The 19,574-nt window shown below is 44.8% G+C and overlaps 1 protein-coding gene across 1 annotated transcript in view; it reads left to right on the forward strand.

Annotated features, from left to right (window-relative positions):
• The window catches only part of LOC147903782 (tRNA ligase 1-like), a 253,182-nt gene that overhangs the window by 198,282 nt on the left and 35,326 nt on the right, over positions 1 to 19,574 (forward strand). The window lies entirely within an intron of this gene.

A 19,574-nucleotide genomic window follows, 5' to 3' on the forward strand; every position in this document is an offset into this window, starting at 1 on the left:
TATTCTTCCTAGAGTTGGTGCATTCCTTGCTGGCCGACCATTGCTAGAACAACACCTCATTTTGCAGCCCATGTATCTGCTGGTCGTCCTCAGGTGCAATAGACAGCCACTACATTTGGAATCACCTTCAAATTTGGGCCTTTGTGATTTTGCCATCGGATTTGTTGCTTTCCCTGCATGTGCTACCGTTTTCCCTTTCTGCTTGCAAACATCATTTTGGAGAGCTTTCATTGATTTGGTCGTCACGTTGGCATATGTCACTGCCAAATTTGTTTGCAGGTCTACTTCTGTTTGTTGTGGAGTCATCTCTGCAAGTCCTTGGCAGTGAGGCATATAGCGCAGACACAAAGCTTTCATTGGCAGTACATGTGTGTGGCATTGGTCAAAATTGGGGCTTTCAACTGATTTTATTGGGGCTTTTGGTTTGAATTCCTTGGTAAGCAGTTGGCCTGATTTGCCCTTTATTTGCACATTTGGCATTTGCTCCATTTGTTCTCCCATTCGGCCCTTGTGCCTTGGGGTTCCCTTTTTAGGTACCAGTAGTGCGTATCAGTGGTTGGACAAAGACATCTGCCTTTGAGTCAGTGCAATGATGATTTGAAGACGTTTGCAATTAGATTTTTACCTTACATTTGCAGTCCGATTTTGTAGCCAGCAACTGCATTCGTTTTAGTCACACCTTGCAGTGATAGCTTTGAGGCTTGGGTAGTTGTATTTGTGCAGAGATACTTTATTTGGGGTTTTCCTTGCTTTGTTGCTTGATAGCAATGGCCAGCAATGATTTTTTTAGGATGCTTGGAGCTGAGGATAAGCTTGATGGCACCAACTATTGTATACGGTCGTATATGATGCGCCACATGTTGGATGCCAAAACTTGTCGGTTATTCTTGCAGGAACTGATGTGAGAGCCTATGTCCTACCCATCTGCTGCCACTGTACCCGTTGCCACGGGTGGTGGTACCGTTGTGAGTTCTTCCTCATCTACCGTTGTTGCCGCAATGCCTTATTCAAGATCAGATAAAATTGGGATGGTAGAGATGCACATGCACATGCTCTGGCTGCCTTTTGCCCTGTTAGTGAAGAGATTTATTCTCCCTCTCTCAGCCCCCCGGCCGCTCTTCTTGCCAGGTTGGACAAATGAGATCTTGAGTACCATAGGGGTCAAGCATGGTTGTCCCTTATCATCAACCTTGTTTGGCCTCTACATCGATGAGCTTGAGACTTTCATGGGGGCGTTCGGAGGGACCGGTTGCTCACTTGCGGGGATCATCATCAGGATTCTTCTTTATGCAGATGACGTGGCGCTCTTGTCGTCCACACCCGAGGGGCTCCAGTGACACCTGGATGCACTGCAGGCTTTTTGTTTATCCCATGATTTGGAGATCAACCTTGGCAAGACCAAGGTCACGATCTTTAACACCTCTCGAGCAAACATGCAACAGAAGCAGTTCACTTTCGGTGGGTCACCAGTTGAGATCGTATCCTCAGACACTTACTTGGGGGTCATCTTCTCCGGCACGATCTTCACGATGAGACCAGCGACGCAGGCCAGACTGAGTAGGGGATATGCCTCATTGGCTCGGCTAGAGAGACAATGCTTCCACTCCCACTTCCAAGACCCTCGGACCAAGGCTCTTCTCTTCGACTCCTTGGTCCGACCAGCCGGTATGTATGGCAGCCCTTGTTGGGGGCCTGACATGTCAGAGATAGAGTGGACATGGGTGGAGCGCATGCAGATCCTCATGCTCTCACGGATGATCCGAGGGAAACCATTTATACCACATCACATCATTCAGGCCGAGTTTGGTGCTTCTCCACTCTAGCTAGATGCAGCCTTTTAGACCATCACATATCTACACCGGGTTAGATCATATGGGGACTGCACATCAGGGAGACAAAGGTTGCCATGGTTGGCTGTCGATTCCTCCATGAGGTTGGCAGCAGAGGGAGACGAGCGATGCTGGTATGCACGGACTCACAGATGGTTTGTGAGACTAGGGTTTCACATCGATAGGATACCTCCTTTTCAGTACAGTTTAGATGCCCCTCCGGTACTCCCACCCACCATCCCGATCGGGCCACACACCAACCAGGTCATTCGAGAGGATCTCCTACAGCTACACACCTTTAGGACCTGGTTGGAGCCAAGGGAGCTTCCAGTGAAGCTGAGTTTCTACAGAGATTACTGTCTTCGTATTTTGGAGGAGGGATTCATCACACCACCGGGGTACACTGAGCTTCATATGCCTCACTCACTACGGATCTCCATCGGGTATCATCACACCGCCTCCGCATAGAGAGCGGCAGAGCAGAGGGGATTCCTAGGATGTGCACATGCACACAAACACATGTGAACATGCATAAACACATGCACATGCACACATGTTCTATGGAATTTCCATCTAGTGCTAGTTGTTGTAGCCTAATAGAGCTTATGCAGGACCGGTATAAGTAGATGGTACACATGTCCATTAGTATTTGATGTGAGGGGACATTGCATACACATTTTGAGCAACTAAAAATGGTGTTGTGCCATGCACAAGCACCCAAGTGCCATGTAACAAAATCTTTGATGGAATGTATACACAGTGGTGGGACAGTTGCTCTTTAATAATGGATTATTTTCTCATCGGTGTCATCATTCCCCAATCACAAATGCATCCTCCCACATGCATGGTGTGTGTGGAAAAGTCTCCCATGTGGGCTAGGCGGTTATGCACTCTCAATTGTGTGCGATAACCCTTGGCCTCATTTTTCCACATATATCAACACCCATATCCCAAGTCTAAGATACTCCCCTGGTCTCTTCCCAATTTTATAATACGTTCAATCATCTAGGAGGACAAGTGGAGGGTTGGCACAAGGAATTATTTGGCACCCAATCGCATGTCCAAAAAGTAATTGGCAACTATGGGAGAAGCGCAGTGTTCCTCAGAGTCGAGGTCAACCTCTTTTGTTTGGAATAAGGCTCCTTATAGTAATGCAACAATGCGGTAGGTTGAATTTTTGTTTGATATACGGATTTGCACAGGCATGATTTATTGGATGGCATGACATCTATCACATGGACTACTTTTCAAATTTTTAGGACAAGCCTCTTTTCCAGACATATGAGAAACGAGTGCTTTAATATTTTGTATTTCCCAAGATCCGAGGTCGCTACCACTGCTTCTACAGAGACGGCGGCTCCGGGCTCCTTTCCAGATTCCTCGCCTACCCAAATCAGAGGTGTCTCACGGCCTTCATTCACAAGGGGGTCTGACAGAGAGAGTACTTACTCAGGCGACGGGGCTTGGCCACATCATCAGACACCTCTCTGAGCAGGATCATAGAGTTCTTCCCATCGAGTGACATTGATCGTCCAATCTCTAGCCGTAGACGTGACAGAGGCCCCGACCCAATGATCGCAGCACGACACACGAGACATCGAGGGGACACACAAATCACTCTGGGGGACCTCCCGTCATTGTTTAGACCTCGGATACGTCCCACGAAAGTCACGATGGCTCTGGTCTTGCGTCGAGCCTTGTCTAGGAGACCGAGACGCACGGCACCCCTTGACGGGCGCCAGCGTCCCATCATCGGCTATGCACCAGCCAGGGCGACATGACAGACGGAGGATTCCGCTCGCTCCAGTTTTTTTCTTTTCATTGTTACATCCAGATGTATTTGATTATGTATGATCATACTTAGGATTCAATAGGAGTGATGATGCTCGTTTCAGTAGCTCCACCCTTACTGTGATTTGTGTCAGGTTTTCTTTCAGTCTCATAGACCCATCGGTCTTCCGAAGACTCTAATAAAATTTCTTTCTTTCTTTCTTTCTCCCCTCCCTTCCCCCCGCCTCCTCCTTCGTGTCCCCACCCTTCTCTTAGCGCCCCCGCCTACCCCCTCATACTCCTTGCCTCTTGCCCTACCCTCAGCTCCCCTGCCTCCTTGCCTTCTCCCCCGTCCCCCCCTTATAGCCCCCCACCTGCTCCCCTACCCCTGCCCCCCTTTCAGCCCTCCTCGCCTCCTACCCTAGCTATGCCCCCCATTCCATTCCTCCCCCTCTCCTATCCTACCCCCACCCCCCCTTATCAGCCCTCTTCATCCCTCCCCATGTCCTCCCTAGTAGAGCCTTGCAAATCAGACTGCCTCCATGAATGCAGATCAAGCATTTGCCAATAACCATAAAAGTAAAGGCAAGGGAGGCAGGAATTCCAGCAAGCCTAAGAATAATGCTAATACTTAATCTCCTTCTAGCCGGTGGGATGGCAAGAAGAAAAACTGGACATAATATTTCAGAATGCAGAATGTGCATGGCTTCAGAGAAGAAGAAATGGGCGTTTTTTGTCACATGCAAGCATGCCACTTTGATTGTGTGTGATGTTCCAAGAACATCACATCCTACAATAAAAACTGTCTTTGGATAATGCACCGAAGGTGGGCATCGTGATGTGAGCCAACAATGCTTCTTTTGTTGTTAGACGCATTGATAAAGTGGAAATCACATCAGTCTCAGGTGATGCAGTCACTCTATTGGATGTTCTATATGTTCCAGGCTTTAATAAAAATCTGATTCTATTTCTGCCATCGCTACTGCTGGTTATAGAGTCATCTTTGATGGTTATCCTTATGCCATGTACTGCATTGTACTCATTGGAATACTTACCAGCGGGCTGTATAATCTTGATTATTATGAGAAAGGGGCTGTTGTAGAGGCACATGCAGTGAAAGACTTAGTTATTACAGATGCTTATCTATGGCATGAGAGATTTGGGCATGTCACTAATGGTAGTTTGGTTAAGATGCATTCATTGGACTTGTAGATCTTTAAAAATGCATGTACTTCAAAGCACATTTGTGAGGGATGCTTGTTGGGAAAGATGTACAAGTACTCCTTTCCCAAGGATGGGATTGTTGGTTTAGTCCGCAAATTGCATCTGATACATAGAGATGTGGGTGGTCCCATGAGGACAACATCCACTGTGGGATTTTATTTTTTTGCCAGTCTGAAAGGGTGAATAAATGGGTAGAATCTGCTTGCACAAGTATACTCTAGCCATTTTTTAGGAAGCAATTGGAGGAGGAGGACCTTGAGGGGGGAGAGGGGAGAAGTATGCTACATGGGAGGAGGAAAGATGCTTGATTTTTTGAAAGCTTTGTAGAGATGACGAGAAGATAAGAAGGAAGGAGGAAGGAAGGATGAAAATATACTTGTCTTGGTGGAGGTGGGATCTGTTTAGATCATAGCGATGTTGGAGGGAGAGAGAGAGAGCTGAGAGAGAGAGAGAGAGAGAGAGAGAGAGAGAGAGAGGAAAATAAAGTGAGAGAAAAGACAAGGGAGAACACTTGCTATTAGACTTAAAACCAAGATGCAATGCTAGATAAGGGAGGATCAAAAGGGCCCTGTGACTTTGCTCAATTTTTAGCATCTCGTGGTGGCATCATACATCAATGCACAGTGCCATACACATTGGAGTAGAATGCAGTTGTAGAGTAGAAGAATCTTACTGTAATGGCGATGGCTGGGTGTATGTTAAAGGGCACGTCTTTGCCAAACAAATTTTGGTTGGATGCATAGTTACCAGCGAACAGGAATGTCTTATGCTGGAACAAGAACCTTTCGGGAAGGGGAATGGGGTCCAGAATGCCACATCATATGACATGTCATATGATACGGCATACAACACGTCATCCTATGACCTAAAACTCTACCAGAACATGAAAGAAACTGACTTTAAGTTTTCACAGCTTTGAACTTTCCATTTTAGCTTTAAATATGCATTTGGAATGTTTCGTAATCTACGCTTCCTGCATGTGGATGAATAAATGCTTCCTTAATATATGAGAATCCCTAATATATGAGGAGACATTTTCTGAGTACCCTCTGCCCCTCCCCCGGTCCCAAACCACACACAGACACCCAGAAAAAGAATAAAGAAATCCAAAACGTTCTGGTTCCCCCTTCCTTCACGGAATGGCATTCCGGATGTTCAAGAAGGGGGAACGGCGTTCCCTATTAAGTAAGAATGGATGCCATCATGATTCATGTGTGAAATTTTGTGCTGAATAGAGCACCAACTATAGCATGTAAGAGCATTGGGTAGCCCAGATGTTGTTTTGGCTGAGCAATCAGCTTTGCCTTGGCCGGACTGTCAAAAGCAGCCTGATGTTAATGCCCCTTTTCAAGTACGGTACAGTTTCAGATCAGCAATTGGAGAGTTTAAATCTCCTTGCTGCAAGTCATTCTCAGTTTCAGAGTGCTGAAAACATTCAGTCTGATATGCGTTCTATTAAGGACAATGTCACTGAGGAGGCTGTTACAGGGAAAGGGCCGTTATTAGACAGCAGAAAACAATTTCGAGATGACCGTTGGATGCACTTAAGGACAGCAAGCAGGCTAAACCTTTGGCTGCCCATACTAGAAGTGAACAATGTTGAATGCATCGCCCTTTTTTACATGAGCCTTATGCCACAAGGATGCTTTTGACAACAAGGTGCTGTAAACTTAGAGTTAACCTCCATTCACCAAAATGGCACATGGGAGTTGTGTGACTTGCCTCTTGGCAAGCTTGCCATTGGCACAAAGTGGGACATTGTGTTGGCATGAGTCTACACAAGCTGGTTGTGCAAGTGACAACCTGTGTAATCAATTGAAACCCTCCCAAGAGGGTAATCACATGACTCTTTACAAACAAACCCCCTTTCATCTTAGTGCTAACAAGACCATTTGGCTATGCCCACTAGGTGATTTTGCCTCTCGTAGTGGTCCTAGACCACAAGGTATAGCTGGTTCTTCTTTTAGCCTCTCCTATGATATCTTGTTGATAGAGGATGATACAAGATCAGTATACATCAATGGCATTGGTGCATTGTGCTTCGTGACGATGGCCACTAATGGTTTTCAGAAGCCATCTGTGTTTTTCTTTGATGAGTTACAAGGCTTGGAGTGTCGGGGATTGTAGATCTTGTACGGTTTGTCATACAAAGTCCTTTGGTAGTCCAAAGAACATCAACATTGGTCCTTTTTGTCATTGAGCACAAAAGGATGCCTTGTATGCCAATCTAACATCTGCAATTGTGGATCAAGTATATCACAGTCTAGCTCTGCACCATTACATGATCTTGCTAGAAGGCATGCGCATTCAGGTCTTGCAGCATGACTATCCTCTTCTACTGGGTCAAAACCTAGCTTGAAAGGAGCCAATAAGATCCTCTATAACCCTACTGCGATGGATTGTCTTTGAGCCCCGTGCCCACAGCTCTTTTTGTCATAGAGCACAAAAGGATGCCTTGTATGCCAATCTGACATCTGCAATTGTGGATCCACTTTCAAAAGTATATCACAGTCTAGCTCTGCACCATTACATGATCTTGCTAGAAGGCATGCACATTCAGGTCTTGTAGCATGACTATCCTCTTCCACTGGGTCAAAACCTAGCTTGAAAGGAGCCAAGAAGATCCTCTATAACCCTATTGCGATGGATTGTCTTTGAGCCCTGTGCTGCCCACAGCCTTTGGGGAACCAAAGACCACGTGGAAGAACCCCCTTTCCAATAAACGAACATCTTTAAGGTGTGAGGCGAGGTCAGAGGGTAAGGCCGCAAGCATCCAATCTCTGGCTTGAAGTCTTGAGGGGTGAGAGCCATAGATGCGAGTGAAAAGAGTGGTGGAAGACTCCAATTCCACATTTTCCAAAAGGTGCAGCAACTTCATTCCATTTGAAGCTATGTATGGCTGCAAAGTTCATGTGCCTTACACAGATGCTGATAGGGTAATGGCCCATGTGACTACTTTGCTATAGCAATGTAGGGATAATATCATAAAGTCCCAACACGTTGATAAGGAAAAAATGGAAAGACAACCAGGAATTATGTACTTCACCACGTCAGATAGGTGAGACTTCATAGGGATCAGCTGCAATGTGGGCTCGTAGAGGGTGAGCTTATGAACCAGATTCCAGAGCAGATATCCAGAGCACACAAATAACAAGTCAATCTCCCACACAATCTGACTAGGACACACACAGACTCTTTGAAAGAGGGGAAAGACTACACAGCCCGAAACAGGCTGAACTCAGAACTGAACTTCCCCCCAAAAAAACTCAGAAAACAGTCAGCCTCAGAATACTATGAACCCACAGCCTACACTTCTAAGCTTCCATCAAGAACAGCAGCTCATAATTCCCACAAAGCTGCAACAGCACCTCCTCTTCTCCCTCTCAATCAATATCCAAAAATCTCCCACAATCAAATCAACCTAAGATCACAACCATGTCAAAGAGACTTCCGATTCCTTTAGGACAGCTTCTCTTCCCTCACAAGGCAGAAGATCAGTGATTGATGAACATCTGCAGCAAGCATCAATTGCCCAGCTCCTTTAGGACAACCATCATCGATGCAGGTCACGATCCATTGCGCCTTAGCCTGCAACTCCTTGGTCCTTCTATCTCTTTGCATACGGAGTTCATGGAGTCTCTGTTGCCCAAAATTCTTCAGCTAGTAGACAACGGTACACAGCTATGCCTTAAGTTGTCCTTATCCATAGATCATGACCAACTACACACAAACCCAACGGAAGACACTTCCAGCAATAGCCCTGCTGCCTTCATTTCTCACGGAGAGATTAGCTCACATTTATGGCATCACCCGCACAGCCACGTAGCTTCCTCAATCAAAAAAAACGGAGCCCTTCCATATGATCTCAGCCAGACCACGATTCTCTGCATCAGCTCACGTGCAAACGACTGTCCTACCTACGTAGTAGCTATGCTCAGCCAACGAAACAGCTCGCTATCTCTGGAGGTCCTCAGCGCCAAGGTCTTCTCAGCGCACACAAGCTCACAAACTCCCTTTTGTGAAGATAACTAACAGCGTCCGCAATAGCCCTTCTCTCCCATTCGATCTAAATTCACCACGTAGCCGTAGCCCAGGAGCACCCATAGCTTATCCTTTCCAAACCTGGAGTCCCTTTTTGCCAAGCATGCAGTCGGAAATCCCCGTCTCATCACGTACGTAGGCCTTTTTCTTCATAGGCACTCAGCCCTTCGCTTATGCACACACACCCTTTTTCATCTACGGAATCCCCCCTCCTACAGTGTAGCCCTTCAACCAGCTAGCAGTTGCGCTCCTTCAGCTGCTCTCTCCTCTTCACCCTACGAGCCTCCCACCATCGCAATGGCCTCCAGCCAGCCTGCAAGCTCTTCGCAGCCCAGGTCTCTCCGCTCTCTCCTGCCACTTCTCCCTCTCTTCAAGCCCAAGCTCCTCCACGTACCATGCTTGCTCATCGACGAGAAGCTTCCCTCTTCTATTATGTAGCCACATGCATGAGCAAGATGCCTTCCCAATCAGTCTAGCCACCTCAGCCTAATCTGCCACCTTACCAGTGACATTTTACCACTCTCAAGACATTTCCCTCAAATCACATTAAATGCACATTTTGGACCTTTAGTCACACAATTCCTACACACATTAGCATGCACATTAAAGCTTGCATGCACCCCTGTACACACACATGAGAAGCCCCTTGACGTGGGCACCAAAACATGTCAAATTCCCATAGCATGCAAGTGCACGTTGACTCAGAATAATAAAATAAAGAAACCCTTCATGACTTGACCCCAAAAACATTTCACTTGACCACACACTAGACAGCCTTGCTCTGGAAGTCTGGTACAACCACATTGCATTTCATCATTTCCCATGAAGTCCCTGCAAACATACTTTATTATCTCAAAAAAAATATACATCAGTCCATCATGCTTGTGAAAGAAATATCCACAAATGCCAAAAGCCCACACCTACCCTGGATGTGTACAACTATGTGCCTACCCACAGCTATATACAGTGCTAAAAAGCTTGATACAGATTTTTTCCTATCATTTTGCCCATCCCCAAGTGTGCAGACATTCATGTCTTGCAAATAAAGGGATATAAGATTTGCATTTCTCAGAGATATCCTCATCCATGAGGTCTTCCGGCTTATCTGGTTTCATCACAGCAGGTCCACAGCCGCCCACACTCATGATCCTATGAAAGTATTTCTTTAATATGAAGCCATTACCTCTATTCTTATGCTGCTGACCATCCAAATCCTCAAGTTGATATGATCCATTTTTAAATTTCTTCGTCACACGAAAAGGTCCATCCCATTTGGTCACAAATTTCTTCTTGAAGGTAGAATCCAGACTACTGTTGTATCTCAAAACTAGATCACCCTCCTTGATTTTCTTATCCCTGAATTTCCTATTTGCTCTCTTCTGATTCTCCTCTTGAACTAAAGCATAATGTTCCACCGCCTTTTGTCTATGTAGTTGTACTTCCTGCAAATCCAATAACCGGTTTTGGAAAGTAGAATTTGAATCCTCATTTATCTTCATTAACATCTGTAATGCAGGAATTTCTACTTCCAAGGGCAACAGAGCTTCTTTCCCATAAACAAGATGAAATGGTGAAAACTGGGTGCCTTCTGTAAGCCCATAAAGCCTAGTGCAAAGCAAGATCCCACTCCTTCTCATAGGTTCTCATGATCTTTCCCATGATATTAGTACACAAACCATTAAATTTTTCATTCATCCCATTACATTGAGGGTAATATGGACTTGCATATCTGTGTTCAATCTTCAGCTCACTCCTGAAACCTGGACCTCTATCAGAAAGCAACTCCAATGGTACAACAAATCTATAACAGATATCCTCATACACAAAACATACAGATTTTGCATTGACAGCCCGTACTGCTCGTGCTTCGGCCCATCTCGTCAAATAATCCACAGCTGTCAGCATATAACAATTTCCCCTGGCTGTGATGGGTAGAGGACCGATGGCATCTATTCCCCATTTCTCGAAAATATTATAAGCAAGCATGATATTTCTGAGTTATGGATGTAAGATCCTCTTACTCATTTGTTGACACTGTAGGCATGACTTGCACCAATGTCTTATGTCTCTCTGGAGGGATGGCCACACATATCCTTCTGTAAGTATTTTCCTTAGCATAATTTTGAAAGCAAAATGTCCTCCACATACTCCCTCATGATTAGCTTGTAAAATATGAAAAACTTCCTCATGTCAGGGAATTCTTCTGAGCACCAGATCAGCCCCTTTCATGTAAAGAACATCATCTATCAGACAATAAGAAGTACAGCTTTTAATAAATCTGTATTTTCTTTGTTTCGGAACTTCTTCAGGCACTTTACCAGTTAACAGGAAGCTTTCCTCACAAGCTAATGTCTCCCTTCCTTTGTATAAGGGTTCCTGCACTCCTACTGCATCAACATAGGCTGCTGTAATTTCCTGCGCAGCATCATGTGCATTTACATTCTTACCTCTTTCAATATGCTGGAGTGTCCAGGCATCCAATTGATTTAACAGTTTCTTCACCGCACTTATCCATCTCTTCAGATGAACATGCTTAACCTTCCAGACACCTAAAATTTGCTTCACAACCAACAGAGCATCTCCCTTAATCATGAGTCTCTTAATACTCAGACTAATGCATACTTTCAAACCTTCGAAGAGGGCTGCATATTCAACTCAACTTCATTATTACTATTGGCTTCAAGCTGAATTTCCATTTTTTGAATCTCATTTCCTCTAGGATCATAAATGACAATTCCTCCAGTACTTTTATTTAAACTTTTTTTATAAGATCCATCAAAGTGCTCCTAGCCTACTCTAGCTCCAAAGTGCCACCTCATCATCTTCTTCAACCTTCTTCCACATCTCTCCCATTTTTCCCGATTCTGCCCTAATCTTGCAGCATCAATTTCTCCAAATCCAACCGTTAACTTTCAAAATGCTTCCAGCTCCAACTTCCCCACACTAGGGCACCTCTTCACTGCTGGGATTGACGGAATTTTTCTTTGAGCAGCCGTGCTGCTTCGTTCTTTGCTTGCCAATCTAGCTCAAAATTCCGCCCATAGCTGCGACCATTCGTCAATTCCTCTCAACCACTTAGGGCAATGCTGTAAAGAGTTTGCTGAAGAAATTTGAACTCAAATGATGCAGCGATTGTGGAGAAATCACACAAATATCTGTCGGAATAGGTGCATCTCTCCACGGTGACACAACGGGAAATTTCGCCATTCCTCTTTGCTGGAAGTAGTCCTCAGTAAGAGCTTTCATTTGCCTCTGAAAGTCCTCTTGAAGCTTTTCTCTTGCACCCTCCATCTTCATACTATTCAATTTGGGGGTGACAGTGATATTTGCTTCTAATATGAACTATTGAATATGGTTAAGTGCTAGAAAGTTTCATTATTATCTCAATTATCTTTGGGATTTTGGATGTTTGACCATTGGAAGTGATCTGAGGCATTTTTCAGTCTTATCTTTGGAGCACTGTCTTGCGGTTGTAGGCTCACGGAAGCAAAAGGATGCACAAGAGTGGAGCAGGTCCGGGAAGGAAGTGCTCTGATATCACTATAGGCTCACGGAAGCAAAAGGATGCACAAGAGTGGAGCAAGAAGTGGAAGCCGTCACATCAACTAGTATAATGAAAATGAAAGTACAAAGTACTATTAAAGAGAACCCTAGGACCTAGTGTCCTAGTGGTACCACTAGTACTAGGTGCCATAAGACACTAAAAGTACTAGGTGACCTAAGTGCCAATAACTAAAGCTACATAGCACATACCTGGGCCCAGAGGGCATCAATACGACGAGGAGAAGATGGCCTACAAACCCCCCTCCATGGTATGGGCTGAAGTATTCTAGAAACGTCTCAGAATACATGGTATTTTCTGGTCATGGTGGCACATGTTCATCCAAAAGGATATAGCCACCTATGAATGTACAAGGTATGCCAGATCATGTGACAAAGGGAACCAAGTGTAAAGCCTGTTGAAAGGCTTCGAACTTGGGATAAGGAAGTGCCTTTGTAAACATATTTGCTATGTTGTCCTCTGTGGGAAGCTAGGACAACTCTATGTCTCCTGCTAACAACCGCTCTCGAACATAATGATAGTGAACTTCAATGTGCTTGGTACACGCATGAAACACTGGATTACGCACAATGGCCAAAGCACTCTGGCTGTCAGTGTAGACCATAGTGGAGGATGTCTGGCGAATACCAACATGTGAAAGTAACTATCGAAGCCGGACACACTCTACTGTAGCGGTGAAGCTGCTCTGTACTCAGCCTCACACTTGGATGTGGCAACTGTGGGTTGCTTCTTGCTGAGCCAAGAGATGCATGAACTGCCAAGCAAAAAATAGTTGCCGATATGTGACACTCTGGTGTCGGAACAACCTGCTCAGTCACTATCCGTTCAAGCATGCATGGTCTAAACCCTGATCACCATAGAAGAGGGCTAAATCCGAAGTGCCTCTGAGATATCTGAAGCCTCTCATCACTGCCTGCCAATGTTGTGAAATAGGCATGTGCATGAACCTACTGAGCTGGGATACTGCATACTGTAAGTAAATGAGACATCCAACAGCTTGCTGGTAAAGAGTGATATCACATGGTGGGCTCCCATCATGAGCTGAAAATTTGAAGCCAAGGTCCACTAGAGTAGAGATTGGCTTGCAATCCTCAAACTGAAAACGATCAAGGAGCTGTCCAATATACTTGGACTATGACATCATGATACCCCCCTCAACATGAGCAAACTGAATGCCCAAATAATAGTGCAGCTGTCCCATGTCTGACATTTCAAAAGCTTGCTGCAAATCAGCCTTGAAAGCTGCAATATGCTTAGTATTAGGGCCCATGATCAGCATGTCATCCACATATAAAATCAGCACTTAAAAATCAGATCCACTCCCACGGACATAAAGAGTGTGCTCTGTGGGGCTATTCTGAAAACCAAGGGATAGTAAGTGTGCATGAATTTTAGCATACCATGCCCTGGGTGCCTGCTTCAAACCATAAAGGGCTTTTCTCAGTTGGCATACCTTGTTTTCAGAGCCAACAACCTCAAAGCCAGGAGGTTGTCACATAAACTTCTTCCTGCAGATCCCCATGAAGAAAGGCAGTCTTGATTTCAAGCTGGTGTACTTGCCAATGATGATGGGCTACAATGGCAATGACACATCTAATAGTAGTAATCCTGGAAGTGGGAGCAAAGGTCTCCTCAAAGTCAATGCCTTGTTGTTGGGCATACCCTTTTGCAACAAGACGGGCTTTGTGTCGATCTATGCTGCCATCAAATTTCCTTTTTAATTTGTAGACCAACCGGGTACCAATGGCATGCTTGCCGGGAGGGAGATCTATAGATTGTAGCTCAGCTCTCATTGCATCCATCCACTCTTTGCTGTCAAAAGCATCTTTATGGCACAAAGGCTCTTCGTTGCAAGCTGTACCAAGGAGTGCAAACTCAAGAAAGTGACCATGCATCTGTCTATTCCCTGATCTTGTTCAGGCAGCAAGAGGTTGATCTTGTTTGCTGTCCCTCAATGTGTCAAGAAGCCCTCTGGGAACTTGCCTTTGCTGTCTACTGACAGCTCTTTCTTCAATCACTGCATCATGAATAGTGGGATCATTTGGTGTTGGAAGAGGAACCTGCAAATCAGCATGGGGTGCTGGCTGATCATTGCTTGTTGGAGGACCTGCAGGAGGCTCATGTTGCTGGTCAAAGTCTCCCTTTGAGGGAAGCAGAGGTAACCAAGAGTCAAAGGCATCAAACATGTCAACTTCTGGCTTAGCTTTGCAGTCCACAAGAGGAGAAGCCGAATGTTCAGCAAAGATTACATCTCTACTGACAATAATCTTCCCAGTATTTGTTTGATTGCCTTATCATCAAGCTTATGTCTCAGCTGAGATGGTACATGAACATATGCTCCCCCTTACCGCCTTTCCATGCTTCATAAGGTGTAACAATCCTCAATGCCCTTGTAGGAGATCTATTCAGCACATAGTTGGCACACATCACTACATCAAGCCAAAATTTATTGGGCAAGGACTTGGCCTTAAGCATGCATTTGGCCTTCTCCATAGTGGACCTGTTCTTCCTTTCAGGAATAGGATTATGCTAAGGAGTGTAATGAGTAGTGCATGAGTGAACAATGCCCCATGAAGACAAAAATGCATCAAACTCCTTTGACATATACTCTCCCCCCCTATCTGTGTTGAGGGTGACAAGCTTGCATCCTAATTCATTCTCAACCATATTCAGCCACCACTAACTTGGCAAGAGCTCTATAATTGAGATGACCCATTTTCTCATGCCAAAGATGAGTTTCAGCAAGCTGTGAATCTGAAATAGCAAATGCTTCAATTGAAAGTGCAGCTGAGTGATGATCAAGGTGATAAAGCCCCTTTTGCAAAGTGCCAGTGAGAACTATGGCATTGTCATCACGAAGATCATATACTAAGCATTTGTATCCATCAAATATCACTCTGAAACCTAAAGTGCCAATTGCTGAAATTGAAATCAAGTTGACTTCAATTCCAGGCACAAAAAGAACATTTGTCAAAGTGATAGGATGGCTTGAAATAGATGTGAGCTGCACATCTCCAATTCCTTTTACAGCATAGGAAGCATTATTGGCACATGTGACAGTCCCCCCTCGAGGTGCATTAGCTATGGAATGAAACAACTATCTGCAAGATGTGACGTGCTTGGAAGCACTATCAAAATACCAAGACTGAGCATCATTAGGAGTAAAGAATGCATCAACAGAATGCATCAACTTTGGAGGGATCAAAAGAGCAATGCACAGCCCATGCCCAATCATCCTGGAGAGCATGTGCATGTGAGGCATCTGCTAGCTCATGGGATTCAATTGCATGTGAGGCATTGACTGTCAATCCTGCTTTCTTTTTCTCCGAAGCAATGCGCTTCTTGCATTCTGAAATTTCATGCCCTGGCTTGCGACAATAGTTGCATCTTTTCTTCTTTGACTTATCTGCTGTATTTTGAGATGCATTGGAGGAATTGCCACTGTTAGGCGCATATTTAGGCTTTCCCATAGGCTTGGAAGCCTTGCCTTTTCCTGTCTGCTGTGAAGCAAATGCATGATCAGGAATAGTAGCTTGCCTATTAGCACGACTTTGCTCTTCCTGCAAAAGCAAAGTGACTAACTGATCAAAGAAGTAGTGGTCTGGATTACCCATGGCCACTAGTCAAAGGGTTGTAGCAAACCCTTGATATGTATCTGGGAGCCCATTCAATGTGGTACTGACAAGCTGAGAATTTGGCACCACCTCATCAATATTGACAAGTTGTTCCATGAGGTCCTTGACCTTTGTTAAGTATGCATCCATAGAGTCACCTTCATTCATGTTGACTTCCTGCAATTGCCTTCTTAAATATGCAACACGTGCCTCATTGCAAATCTGATAAAGAGAAGCCAATTTGTCCCAAGCCTCCTTTGCTGTCCTGCATGACCGGATGTGTGGAATAATGATTCTCTTGCATGATAAAGCAATACAGGAATGTGCATTTGCATCTCTTGCATCCCATCTTGTCTGTTCCTGAGTTGGAGGAGCAGCAATAGGGGTGTTAGAGGATAAAGCATCAGGAGGAGTACCCTCTGTAGAGGGACCAGCAATAGGGGCAGCCACTATAGCATTGGCTGGCCTCAGATCAACCCCAGAAGCAATGTTCCAAAAATGCCTTGCAACAAGAATATGCTTCATGAGATAAGACCACATCGGATAGTTGGTGCCATACAACTTATCATCTTCATGAAGAATGCCAAATAAATCATGATTGTTGCCAACCATTGCAAATGGGACAAGTCAAAAAGCACTGACAAAGTGACCCAAAAGATAGCCTCAAGGCTTACAACTGCAAAAAATAGTACTTGCTGTCCAAGTCTGAAAAAGTGCCAAAATAAGCTGTAATTTGCAAATGTGATCAAATGGCCTACAATTTCTTGCCAAATTCACTGCAAATCTGAAAAATTGTACAATCTACTTGCAAAATCGTAGCCCGAATGCAAAAGCCCCAAATTTCACCAAAAATTTGCAGATCTGCTAGAATGTCTGCTTCGGACGGTACGAAATGTATGGAATGGTACGGCCGGTACGGAACTGTACGGACGTCGAAGTACGGAAATGTGCGAAAATCGAAAACTATACAAAGTTCCGTACAACTGTACGGGACAATACAGAATTTCGTACAATTATACGGACATGTTCTGGCGCGCTGTACGGATGGCTGTACGGATAGGAAAAAATTTTCCGTTTGATGCACCATTACGATTGTACAGGATCGTACAGACAGCAGGTCGAGGGGTCACGCCAGAGCTATGCGGGACGTCCGGTAGCTGAGCTTTGACGTTGGAGCTGGAGCTAGAAGCAGGAAGCTAGGAGTAGGGAGCAGGTCCAGGAAGGAAGTGCTTTGATACCACTGTAGGCTCACGGAAGCAAAAGAATGCACAAGAGTGGAGCAGGTCTAGGAAGGAAGTGCTCTGATACCACTGTAGGCTCACAGAAGTAAAAGGATGCACATGAGTGGAGCAAGAAGTGGAAGCCATCACATCAACTAGTATAATGAAAGTGAAAGTACAAAGTACTATAAAAGAGAACTCTAGGACCTAGTGTCCTAGTGGTACCACTAGTACTAGGTGTCATAAGACACTAAAAGTACTAGGCGACCTAAGTGCCAATAACTAAAGCTATATGGCACATACCGGGGCCCAGAGGGCATCAATACGACCGGGAGAAAATGGCCTACAGCGGTTTGATAGTTTTGGTAAATGCTCACGATGCATTTATGATATATTTTGAATTGAATATGTTTGAATGCTGTTTTGTGAAGGAATAGGCAGTGCCTTGTAAGAGGTAAGACCTTCCTAATGACTAACATGAGTAAGATAGATGGTCATTCTTTCCATACTTGGCAAACCAAATTCATTCTCATGAAGAAAGGTCTATGGAATATTGCTTGTGGAAAGAAGAACAAACCTTCAACAAGAAAAGGTGAAATAGCATAGATAGTAAAATATGAAAAGGCCCTTGCTATCATACCATTGGGACTTAGTGACTCATACATTCATCACATAGATGGGTGTGAGACTTTACATGAATTTTGGGTGCAACTTGAAAAGGTATTTAGTGCATAAGTTTTACTCAAAAGCCTTCTAGATGAAGAGTATAGCAACAGTTTTACATCCAACTCAATGGATATTGAAGCATATCTTGTAAAGAAGGGCTACATCAACAACATGGCAAATCTGGTTGAAGAGAGAACTCCATCAACAAATGAAGAATCAAACTTTGTGGTAGATGATAAAGACTATGCCTTTTGAGCACTTTGTCTTTTGAACTTAATTTATCATCACTTGGTCAAATTTTTTAGGTTCTTTGTTTGGAATAGTACTCCAAAAAGAATGTTATGTGTTTTGTCTTTTGTAAATCACCTCTGGTCACCATATGATGTAGGCCATGTGATACATGTTTGCCCCCATGGTATCTCTTGCAAACATGAGAAACTAGGTTCACACAAAGGCCTAAGATTCATCCTTGTACATGCAAGGGAGATAACCATTTGAGGGGACTCTATCCCATTTTTGTAAACGACCCTTGGGAACCTTTGCTAGCATGAGATCCTAGCCATAGATTTATCCTTGACCATCATGAAATGGCATGTGAAACTATGTGACTAGATGTATCCTTGACATAGCAAGAGGCAAACCCTTGAGGGGGGATATGTTGGGATATGTGTGATCAAGGGCTTGCTAGGTGCATGTGTGCATCCACCAGGAGTCATATGGTTGTGTGTGTGTGTGTACAATAATGCAAAGGGCCCCACATGGGGTGGTGCCTATGATTGTGGAGTTCCTATGATTTAGGAGTTACCTCCTTTGATGTAGGAGAGGTGCCATTGATTTAGGCCACCCTCTCTGCCAGTCTATAAAAGAGAGGACTTCCTCTCAACTCAATGGAACATTTTGCCATTTGGTTCCCACACTCTTCTCCATGATGCTCATCTTCTCTCCCACTCTCCAACAAAGGCTTGGTTTATCGACCTTCCTAGCATCCCGGATCAAGATGCCCCCCTGTGGCGACCCAAAGAGAATGGTTTTGGCCGCAGAGAGGATAGAGGAGATACCCTTCTTCTCCTACACAACACGGATTGGATGGCGAGTACTACAGATGGAGACATCGACCTCGACTCCTTCGACACGGAGAGACACTGATACCCCAAGAGGTCTAATCTTGTTTTTGGACGCGGCTATGGTCCAGCCTTTGACCACGGAAGATCTCGTACTTCTTTTGGTTGACCGCTCACCAAGGTTTGTCCATAGGACCTTGGTTAGAGCACATGCCGGTGGATGGGCGCTGCCATTGATGCATGGATGGTGTCTTGGAAATGATCCCACATTGCCTTTGGAGCTGCTCTAGCGCCCTGAGGATGTGGCTAGGATCCCGTTAGGATTGTGGCCCGAATGTAGAGTATTCACTAGGATTTCACATGGGGCATGGCGGCCTGGCTGATGAAGAGGGGTCATGCCTTCCACATCAACGAGGTCTCTCCAGCTTACAAGATACACAGACAGAGCATTTATCGGATTGAGCTACATAAGGCAACCCCTCCCACTCGACAACGCCCTCTTCCTTCTCCTAAGGATGGTGTGTGGGAGATGGTGGCCAGCATCACGGCATGGAACATTAGGGTTGCATGCTGCAGCCTAGTGATGG

The sequence above is a fragment of the Dipteris shenzhenensis genome, chromosome 3 (genome assembly GCF_047967505.1).
Source record: "Dipteris shenzhenensis isolate YYH24624 ecotype China chromosome 3, Dip_SZ_1.0, whole genome shotgun sequence".
Lineage (NCBI taxonomy): Eukaryota > Viridiplantae > Streptophyta > Polypodiopsida > Gleicheniales > Dipteridaceae > Dipteris > Dipteris shenzhenensis.